Genomic DNA, 10,954 nt, shown 5'->3' with positions numbered 1-10,954 from the left:
GGAAACACTGGAGATATGACGCAATACGATATATACAGGGTAAAATGATAAAATAAATAAGAACAGGATACAATATAAATATAAATATAAATAGAGTAAGAAGATTAAAAAATGAATAAGAATAAAATCAAAAAATATTAGGTAAATCCTAAATTAATAATAGAATAACAGGATAGAATAAATAAGCATAAAAAATAAATAAACGCTAAGTAAAAGCTAAATTAAAAAGGTGGGTCTTGAGCCTGTTCTTAAAAACATGTACGTTCTCTGCGGCCCTGAGCTCCTCCGGCAGGCTGTTCCACAGATGAGGACCATACCACTGAAAAGCTGCCTCTCCGTGAGTATGTGTCCTGACTTTAGGGACAATCAAAAGGCCAGTGCCAGAGGACCTCAGGGTCCGTATGGTAAAAGCAGATCTGAGAGATAAGAAGGCCCAAGACCATTAAGACATTTAAAAACCAATAAAAGAACTTTAAAATCGATCCTGAAACACACGGGGAGCCAGTGCAGCGATTCTAAAACCGGTGTAATGTGGGCCCGCCCTCTGGTCTTCGTCAGCACACGAGCTGCCGAGTTTTGCAAGAGTTGTAAAGTTGAAATATTCTTCTTAGGAAGACCAGAGAGCAGGGCATTACAGTAATCAATGCGACTGGTAATAAAAGCATGCATCAGCATCTCCGTGTTGGCCCGAGAGAGAATAGGGCGGACTCTGGCTATATTTTTTAGATGATAAAATCCAATTTTGGTTACATGTTTAACATGTGGGATAAAACCAAGCTCAGAGTCAAAAATAACACCCAGGTTTTTCACTTGTAGCGAAGGACATAGTGAAAATGCCTCTAATTTAGACAAGAGTTTCTCTCTCTGAGCCTCAGGACCGACAATTAAAACTTCAGTCTTGTCCTGGTTAAGCTGTAAAAAGTTTTCTGCCATCAAAGATCTTATATCCAAGATACAGTTAAAAAGGGCATCCATTGGTCTGGTGTCATCAGGAGACACGGAGATGTACAGCTGCATGTCATCAGCGTAACTGTGGAAGTTCACTCCATGCCTCCTGATGACACTGCCGAGAGGCAACATATACAAATTAAAAAGTACAGGGCCTAGAACCGACCCTTGAGGCACACCACATGTCATTTCATGGATCTTAGAGGAGCATGTATCCATACTCACCATAAAAGTTCTGTCAGAGAGATAGGAAGTGAACCAGTTGTGTACAGCACCAGAGAGGCCCACCATGTGTTTTAGTCTGTTTAAAAGAATAGCGTGGTCTACTGTATCAAAGGCTGCGCTTAGATCCAGTAGCACCAGGACTGAGAGCTTTTGGGCGTCCCAGTTACATCTAAGATCATTTAAAACCTTTAGGAGAGCAGTCTCTGTGCTGTGGTTCACCCTAAATCCAGACTGGAATATCTCCAGGATCTGTCTATCATTGAGAAAATCAGTAATCTGAGTAAAAACAAGTTTTTCTAAGACTTTACTTAAAAATGGTAAGTTGGATACAGGTCTGTAGTTATTAAAATCATTACAATCCAAATTGCTCTTCTTCAGAAGGGGCTAGATATGTGGTACAGGGTAACTGCGGGGGGGGGGATCTAATGGGGGACTAGATCAGGTGAGGATGTAATGGCCTTGGGACATGTGCTGCTGTTTAAATGTTCTTGTTTTATTGTTTATGGTTACGTTACTTTTAACTGTTATCTTGAATGTTGTGTTTACGCTGTGGTGCAGAGCCACTGACAGTTGTTGTTTTGTAGAGAGAGTGCTGTACCATGAGTGACTTCTGTTGTGCTGTTGTTGAACCTTGAGGCACATTGTAGCACCGGCAAGTGTTTTAATAAAGAGCTCCCCCTACGAGCTTGGGGTTGAATAACAAGTTCAATCTCTCTCTGTGAGCTTCTTTGTTAAGATTCCTCTGCATGCCACAATATGATTTATTTATTACATTTTATGCGGAGTGAATAAATAAAAGTATGTTTACAGTGGCCCCAAGAGACAAAGCACGTACAAACACGTTCGAACTCTGAAGCACGTACAAACTCCAAAACACGTAAAAACTCAGAAGCACATAAAAACTCAAAACATGTACAAAACACAACAGAAGTGCTCCAGGTTGCTAGGCGGAGTGTTGAGCTTTTGTTACCTAGTGGCTACACAAGCCAGCAAGTACCAACGACCAGATTTTGTGTGTGGTAGTAACAGGTAAATGAACTTTTTTTTTTAAATTATTTGAATATATATGAGTGCTTGTGTATAAATACACAAGCAATACACATATGCTTTCAATTGTGTAATTTAAGTGATCTAGGTAGCTCTGTTTTGGAAGTTCAGTTACCGCTAGAAATGTGTTTTGGAGTTTGTACATGCTTTGAAATTGTACGTACTTTGTCTCTAGGGGCCACCGCATATATTTATATATAAACATTGATAAATAAAACCACTTTTTTTTTACAATTAATAATTCCTTTTGTGCATAATTTTATATTATTGTTAATAATAAATTAAAGCAAAAAAAAAAAAATCAACCCGAAGAGCCGGTTTGGAGCTGAAAGAGCCGGCTCTTTTTAGTGAGCCGAGCCGAAAGAGCTGGTTCTCTAAAAAGAGCCGGAAATCCCATCACTAGTGTTTGTGTGTTGTGTGGTGTACTATTGTACGATTGCTGTGTGATTTATTACTATTACTGAAGGTCTTCATGGTCTTGATGTATTTGTGTTCTTGATGTTTGTGTGTTCTTGATGTTTGTGTGTTCTTGGTGTTTTTGTGTTCTTCATGTTTGTGTGTTCTTGGTGTTTGTGTGTTCTTGATGTTTGTGTGTTCTTGGTGTTTGTGTGTTCTTGATGTTTTTTTTTTGTTCTTGGTGTTCGTGTGTTCTTGGTGTTTTTGTGTTCTTGGTGTTCATGTGTTCTTGCTTTTCGTGTGTTCTTGATGTTTTTTTTGTTCTTAGTGTTTTTGTGTTCTTGGTGATTTTGTGTTCTTGGTGTGTTTGTGTTCTTGATGTTTTTTGTGTTCTTCGTTTTTGTGTTCTTGATGTTTTTGTGTTTGTGATGTTCGTGTGTTCTTGATGTTTTCGTGTTCATGGTGTGTTTGTGTTCTTGATGTTTGTGTGTTCTTGGTGTTTTTGTATTCTTGGTGTTTTTGTGTTCTTGATTTTTTGTGGTCTGGGTGTTTGTTTTTGATGTTTTTTTGTGTTCATGGTGTGTTTGTGTTCTTGATGTTCGTGTGTTCTTGGTGTTTTTGTGTTCATGATGTTTTTGTGTTCTTGGTGTTTGTGTGTTCTTGATGTTTGTGGGTTCTTGGTGTTTGTGTGTTCTTGGTGTGTTTGTGTTCTTGATGTTCTTGATGTTTGTGTGTTCTAGATGTTTTTGTGTTTTTGGTGTTCATGTGTTCTTGGTTTTTGTGTGTTCATGGTGTGTTTGTGTTCTTGGTGTTTTTGTGTTCTTGATGTTTTTTGTGTTCTTGGTGTTTGTGTGTTCTTGGTGTGTTTGTGTTCTTGATGTTTGTGTGTCCTTGGTGTGTTTGTGTTATTGGTGTTTTTGAGTTCTTGGTGTTTGTGTGTTCTTCAGATTACAAAATGCATGCCCCAAAATGTATTTTGTAACGTATTCCGTTACGTTACTGAATGAGAGTAACGTATTCTGAATACTTTGGATTACTTAAGATATTATCATGCTTTTTACAACTACATGGGTAGTTGTAAAAAGCTATTGTAGTATTGCTGTGTGATTTATCACTATTACTGAAGGTCTTCATGGTCTTGAGGTTTTTTGTGTTCTTGATGTTTGTGTGTTCTTGATGTTTGTGTGTTCTTGATGTTTTTGTGTTCTTGGTGTTTGTGTGTTCTTGGTGTTTTTTGTGTTCTTGATGTTTGTGTGTTCTTGATGTTTGTGTGTTCTTGATGTTTTTGTGTTCTTGGTGTTTGTGTGTTCTTGATGTTTTTTGTGTTCTTCGTTTTTGTGTCCTTGATGTTTTTGTGTTTGTGATGTTCGTGTGTTCTTGATGTTTGTGTGTTCTTGGTGTTTTTGTGTTCTTGGTGTTTTTGTGCTCTTGATTTTTTGTGGTCTGTGTGTTTGTTTTTGATGTTTTTTTGTGTTCTTGGTGTTTTTGTGTTCTTGATGTTTGTGGGTTCTTGGTGTTTGTGTGTTCTTGGTGTGTTGTGTTCTTGATGTTCTTGATGTTTGTGTGTTCTTGATGTTTTTGTGTTTTTGGTGTTCACGTGTTCTTGGTTTTTGTGTGTTCATGGTGTGTTTGTGTTCTTGATATTTGTGTGTTCTTGGTGTTTTTGTGTTCTTGGTATATGTGTGTTCTTCAGATTACAGAATGCATGCCCCAAAATGTATTTTGTAACGTATTCCGTTACGTTACTGAATGAGAGTAACGTAGTCTGAATACTTTGGATTACTTAAGATATTATCATGCTTTTTACAACTACATGGGTGTACTATAGTACTATTGCTGTGTGATTTATTACTATTACTGAAGGTCTTCATGGTCTTGATGTTTTTTGTGTTCTTGGTGTTTGTGTGTTCTTGGTGTCTTTGTGTTCTTGATGTTTTTTGTGTTCTTGGTGTTCGTGTGTTGTTGGTGTTTGTTTGTTCTTCATGTTTGTGTGTTCTTCATGTTTTTGTGATCTTGGTGTTTGTGTTTTCTTGATGTTTTTGTGTTCTTGGTGGGTTTTTTTGTTCTTGGTGTTTGTGTGTTCTTGGTGTTCAATTCTTCTTGGTGTTCGTGTGTTCTTGGAGTTTTTGTGTACTTGATGTTTTTTGTGTTCTTGGTGTTTGTGTGTTCTTGATGTTTGTGTGTTCTTGATGTTTTTTTGTTCTTGGTGTTTGTGTGTTCTTGATGTTTTTTGTGTTCTTGGTGTTTTTGTGATCTTGATGCTTTTTGTGTTCTTGGTGTTTTTGTGTTCTTGGTTTTTGTGTGTTCTTGGTGTTTATGTGTTCTTGGTGTTTTTATGTTCTTGGTGATTTTGTGTGTTGTAAATGTTTTTTGTGGTCTTGATGTTTGTGTGTTTTTGGTGTTTTTGTGATCTTGATTTTTTTTGTGCCCTTGGTGTTTTTGTGTTCTTGATGCTTATGTGTTCTTGATTTTTTTTATGTTCTTGGTGTTTTTGTGTTCTTGGTGTTTTTGTGTTCTTTATGTTTTTGTGTTCTTGATGTTTGTGTTCTTGATGTTTTTTTGTTCTTGGTGTTCTTGGTGTTTTTGTGTTCTTTATGTTTTTGTCTTCTTGATGTTTGTGTTTTCTTGATGTTTTTTTATGTTCTTGGTGCTTTTGTGTTTTTGATGTTTGTCTGTTCTTGGTGTTTTTGTGTTCTTTATGCTTTTGTTTTCTTGATGTTTTTCTGTTCTTGATGTTTTTGTGTTCTTGATGTTTGTGTGTTGTTTCTTTTGGGTCGAAAATTGGTCGACGCATCGGGCAGTGGACGACCCGAGGGCTTTTCTCCACTGCCGTCATTAAGGGTTATGGATACTTTATTACTGATCATCTTCGCCCTGATTCAGTCGATACTGAGGTTCACTTGCTGTTTCCGTAGCATTTGGAGTTTTTACAGGGTGGGGTTGCTAGCCCCACGCCCAACCCTCCTCCTTTCTCATCCGGGCTTGGGACCGGCAATGGCGTCGAACATTTATGGACGATCTGAGAACTGTCGACATTGCCTGTGACGAAGCTGAAACAGTCGCTGCTGACCGACATCGATGGAGATCACTAGCTGCCCGATGCGCCGCCCGGCGTAGGAGGAACTAAGTCTAAGTAGTAAGTAAGTAAGATATTTGTGTGTTCTTGATGTTTTTTGTGTTCTTGGTGTTTGTGTGTTCTTGATGTTTTTTGTGTTCTTGGTGTTTTTGTGTTCTTGGTGTTTTGTGTTCTTGGTGTTTGTGTGTTCTTGATGTTTTTGTGTTCTTGATGTCTTTGTGTTCTTTTTTTATGCTGTTGATGTTTGTGTGTTCTTGATGTTTTTTTTGTTCTTCGTGTTTTTGTGTTCTTTATTTTTTGTGGTCTGGGTGTTTGTGTTCTTGATGTTTTTTTGTGTTCTTGGTGTTTTTGTGTTCTTGATGTTTGTGTGTTTTTGATGTTCGTGTGTTCATGGTGTGTTTGTGTGTTCTTGATGTTTTTTGTGTTCTTGGTGTTTTTTGTGTTCTTGGTGTTTTTGTGTTCTTTATGTTTTTGTGTTCTTGATGTTTGTGTTCTTGGTGTGTTTGTGTTCTTGATGCTTGTGTGTTCTTGATGTTTTTGTGTTCTTGATGTTTGTGTGTTCTTGGTGTTTGTGTGTTCTTGGTGTGTTTGTGTTCTTGATGTTTTTTGTGTTCTTGGTGTTTTTTCTTCAGATTACAGAATGCATGCCCCAAAATGTATTTTGTAACGTATTCCGTTACGTTACTGAATGAGAGTAACGTATTCTGAATACTTTGGATTGCTTAATATATTATCATGCTTTTTACAACTACTTGGGTGTACTATTGTACTATTGCTATGTGATTTATTACTATTACTGAAGGTCTTCATGGTCTCGATGTTTTTTGTGTTCTTGGTGTTTGTGTGTTCTTGGTGCTTGTGTGTTCTTGATGTTTTTTGTGTTCTTGGTGTTTTTGTGTTCTTGATGTTTTTTGTGATCTTGTTTGTCATGGTTCTGGGTCATTTTGACCCATCATTTCTTATGTTTTTGTGTTTTTCTCAATTATGATTTATGTCTGATTCTTTAGCTATCCTGTTTTGACGAGTACTAATCGAAATCGATGTTTCAGTTTTGCGCTGGTCATGAGTTTAATTTGATGTTAATTCTTCTTTAAGTCTCTGTCATCTCTGCATTCCATGTGTTATATTCTTTCAGCCTGCCTCTCAGTGTCAAGTCTACATCTTTGTGCTTTGTTTTGTGTTTTGTTTTATTTTGATAATCCCAGTCTGATGTCAGTGTGTTCAGTTTTACGTCTCCCCTGTCTCGTTAGTCTAATTTCTCACAGTTGTGTCTCCTGTTTCCCATTCCCTGATTACTCCCCTGTGTATATAAGCCCTGTGTTCTCCTTTGCTCTCTGTTGTGTTGTTCCCTCACCATGCTGTGCTGGCTTCCGTGCTCCTTGAGTTTCCAGGTTTCCCAGAGTTTTTATTAATAGTTTTTAGTTTCTAATGTGGTTTTGTTTTTTGCAACTTTATGTTTTTGTGGAATTCTTTCTACTGCAATAAAGTAGCCTCTTTCAGTTCGAGTCCTGCGTTTGGGTCTACATCCTGCCTGGGACATTGGTGTTTCTGTGTTCTTTGTGTTTGTGTGCTCTTTGTGTTTGTGTGCGTTCTTATTTTTTTGTGTTCTTAATTTTTTTTGTGTGTGTGTTTTCTTTTAAACACCTTCATGTTAGCTTCCCACACAAACACTTTTGGATCAGCTCTGCCATTTTAAAATCTTTTTATCAACAAACCTCAAGACTCTAAAGTTCCTGTTTGGACAACGATGACATTTTCAAACGTTTGAAATTTGAAATTTAACTTGTATTATTAATACATTTTAATACATTTTAAAAGAAACAGGAGTGTTCTTAAGTTTAGACCATCTCTGTGCTACCCCTTTGCATGTGTCTCACTGTACACGATTAATTTTTTCTGGTTTTCTTTTTCTCTCAGGTTGCTGGTTGTGGAATTTGGAGCTGCAGAGATTTGAGCTGTGCTCCAAAAGTGCATGTTGAAGGTACCTAATGCTTTCATATTATTTACTTTTTCCTTAATACGCAATTTTAGATTTTGAACTCTCTTATTTGGTCTTTTAGGTTATGAATGTGGTGTTGTAAGCTTTGCTCTTTAAACAAACAACGATCAAATAATCAAAACAAAGATGGATAAGACATTTGCACACAGAAGAAGAGAGGTGATTGAAGAGATGCCATTCATCGCAGAGTTCAAGAGCAGATGGCCGGCCCTCTTCAAAGTACCTGAGGTATGAGTTTGAGTCTTGGTTAAAAACTGGCCGTGAACAGAAAAGTACTGCTACAAAGCTGATGTCACCGAGCTGATGTCTTTTCAGCTTAGTGCAGCTAAATTGTGTTGTGAGAAGGGCAGCTCCAATAGAATGAAAAATTTTGGGAAAACAGGACGTTGCTAACATGATACACGTCAGTTTCCTTTTACAACTAAAGTGCAAAATTTGTGCATTTTGTGATATTTTTTTTTTTTTTTTTTTTGTACTGCATGGGTGAGGCACTCTTTTGCAGCCACCTGATTCTGCCGGTCCATCTATAAATGTTTTGGGTGGCATGTTGGAATAACTTATGTCGATTTAAAAATCTTTTTTTTTCCTTTTTTGTAATCGTAATTGATTTTGCACATTCCCATCTGATTAACCAATTCCCCCCCCCCCCCCCCCCCCCCTTTTTTTAAAATCAAACCTGGACAGCACCAGAACTTTTTGTCTGGGATTAGATCAGGTTTGGTCTGGATTTAGTCCCGTTTTGAGCTGAACTATTTAAAAAATTTATTTTTGAACTTTGTAGATCAATGCGGAGTTCACCCGAATCACCACAGTTCCACTGCTGTCCACATTCATGAGCAGTCTTGACCAGTACTCTGACCAGTTGATGAAGATTCTACGAAAAAAAAGGAGGGGAAACAGCGTGGCGGATCACAGCAGCGTTGTCTGCAATTTCACAGGTATTCTGTCTTGTTAAAATGTTCTGTAACTAATAGATTAGTTGCAGGTTGATCTCAGGTCTGGTTATTAACCTGTATTTTTAACTTTCTTGGGTCATTTCATGCTTGTTCTCTCCTGCGTTATACTTTTCATCTCGCTTTTGGCTTATATTCTGGATTTGGTCCTGACACAAAGCAGAACTAAGTAACTCATGCCCCTAGAGGCCATAAGTGCCGCTGCTGGCATTGTAGCTTTTTTCTTTTCTTTTTTTTGTTACTCATTAATTGTCCAAAGGAATAATTAGCTACACTGAGAAAAGACAAAGGCAGACAACATTTCACATTTCGCCACAACTCAGTGACACAATAGATTATTTTTTTTCACTCTTGGTATAAATACTGCAAATGTGGTGGTAGCCCGCATACCTCATATTAACGTGACAGTGTGTAGTTTTTGTCATTAATTTTTGGAAATCTCTATCAAAATGTTTTTGATTCCTTTGAACAGCACTCCTATGCAACAACACTTTTCTTCCTTCTTTCGGGTGGTACACCACGCTAAAGCTGCATTTTCCACGACCCAATGTATCGCAATCAGTGTAATTGGACTCATAACTTATAATCTTTATGGGTATGAATTGGTAAGCTTCTCATTCTCTAACACAAAATACTACTTGCTTGCAAAAAGCATGTTTAAAATTTACTTAGAAACAATTATGAATTGGTTAAACAACAATAAAAATTGACTTAAGTTCTGTGGGGGTCTCTAAAAACTTCAAAAAAGTAATTGCGCTGCATGTGTTGTTTTGTTTAGAGTTCCCGAATCGAAGTGAAGCGTGAATGCATCCTTAAAGCTGTGATTATATACCTGAATGAGAACCCTGAAAATCTCATCAAAGAGTACATGGTAAGTTTATTTTTAAAGGGATATTCCACCCCTCAGTAAAATTTTGACTGTCATAATTCCCAGAGTTTTGTAAGTTGAAAAATGTATTTTCTAAACAGGCCCCAGGCATTCTCCTGATCTGGCAGCAATCAGTTTTCTTTAAATTAGCTTACAACAATAAAGTGCATGGGAAATACTAGGATTTTGTTTCCATTCACTTACATTGTTTTATGCGAAACTAAAGAAAATGACCCTGGTCAGCAGAATATTGATAATATTATTAATGCATACTCCTTCTGCCCTCTGTCCATGTTTCATGTATCTTCTTCTTGGTCTTTATTTGATAGTCTTAAATCCACATTTTTCTTTGGTCTGTTCTCCTCAGTCTCATTCAGGGATATGTGTAATTAGGGTAGTGTGGACCATTTTAACTAAAATGGAGTGAATAGATAGATGATGCGATGACCAAAATACAACTGATTTAAAATATTTCTGTCCTTTTCAGGCTTTCAACGTGACGGAAGCTGAAGAGCTCGAGAGGATGGATTTGGGTGTTTATAAAATAATCCATGAAGGAGCACAGCCTGATGACTCCCTTGAAGATGTTGGCATCATTATCGAGAGATGCACCGTCTTGCAGGATCTTCACGATGTGGCGAGCGGGTGTGCACTTTTGTTTGGGCTAATTTACTGCCTCAATCTGAGTTACCCAAAGCCACTTCGCTACACATTTGAGTTCTTCCAGAAGGTGCTCATGGGACTGGAAGACAAAAAACTGTCTAACAAAATACAAGTGCTGAAGAACAAACTCTGCCAAAAGGAGACGCAATGACTCTTCTAGATCAAAATGTCCCCCAAAATAAGTGCTCTGTTTCACTGTTTAAAAGTTTATAAATTGTATATATGTTGATCCTTGTTTGTAAATATTTGTATGTTTTCACAACATTTTCTTTAGTTTGAGTTGCTGTGGTAATTCTGCAGACTGTAGCCATTGCAGACCTACAACTGTACTACACTGCACTGTCACTTAGTTGAAACTGGAAAGTTGTTTCAGATGTTTACATTTTATTTTACACACCATTTAATGTTGCATTATGCAGTGTTGTTTCCCTGTTTAAGCTTTGCCTCATTGAAGGCTTTTGTTCAAGTTGTTAAAGCAACACAATTTATTTTGTATTTACACTTCATATTAGTTCTCGTGTACCAGGTTTCCATTGCAGGTCAAAGATCTTGAGTGTTATAAATGTTAAAGTGTATGTGCAAACAAATGTGAAAAGGTTCTAAGGTTGTCACCTGTACTCAAGTTAAGTACTGGATTTTTGGTCTTAGCATTTAATTAAGAATATTTTGAGATTTGCTATACGCATTTTTTATTGTAAAATTTATTATATAATAGAAAACTTAAAATTCTGAATCAGATTTTTGTAACTGGGGACTAAATCGTTTTGACCTTTTTGTGT

The 10,954-nt window shown here is 37.1% G+C and overlaps 1 pseudogene; it reads left to right on the top strand.

Moving 5' to 3' along the window:
* Positions 1–7,790: 7,790 nt before the first annotated feature.
* LOC146570340 (uncharacterized) lies at positions 7,791–10,326 on the top strand (annotated as a pseudogene).
* The last annotated feature ends 628 nt before the right edge of the window (positions 10,327–10,954 follow it).

Source organism: Mchenga conophoros, linkage group LG7 (genome assembly GCF_057382185.1).
Source record: "Mchenga conophoros isolate Kocher_MC1m ecotype Shallow Benthic linkage group LG7, M_conophoros_male_GT1.1, whole genome shotgun sequence".
NCBI classification, from domain to species: Eukaryota; Metazoa; Chordata; class Actinopteri; order Cichliformes; family Cichlidae; genus Mchenga; species Mchenga conophoros.
Note: the sequence above shows the minus strand (reverse complement) of the source record. Positions and strands in the feature narration are given on the sequence as shown.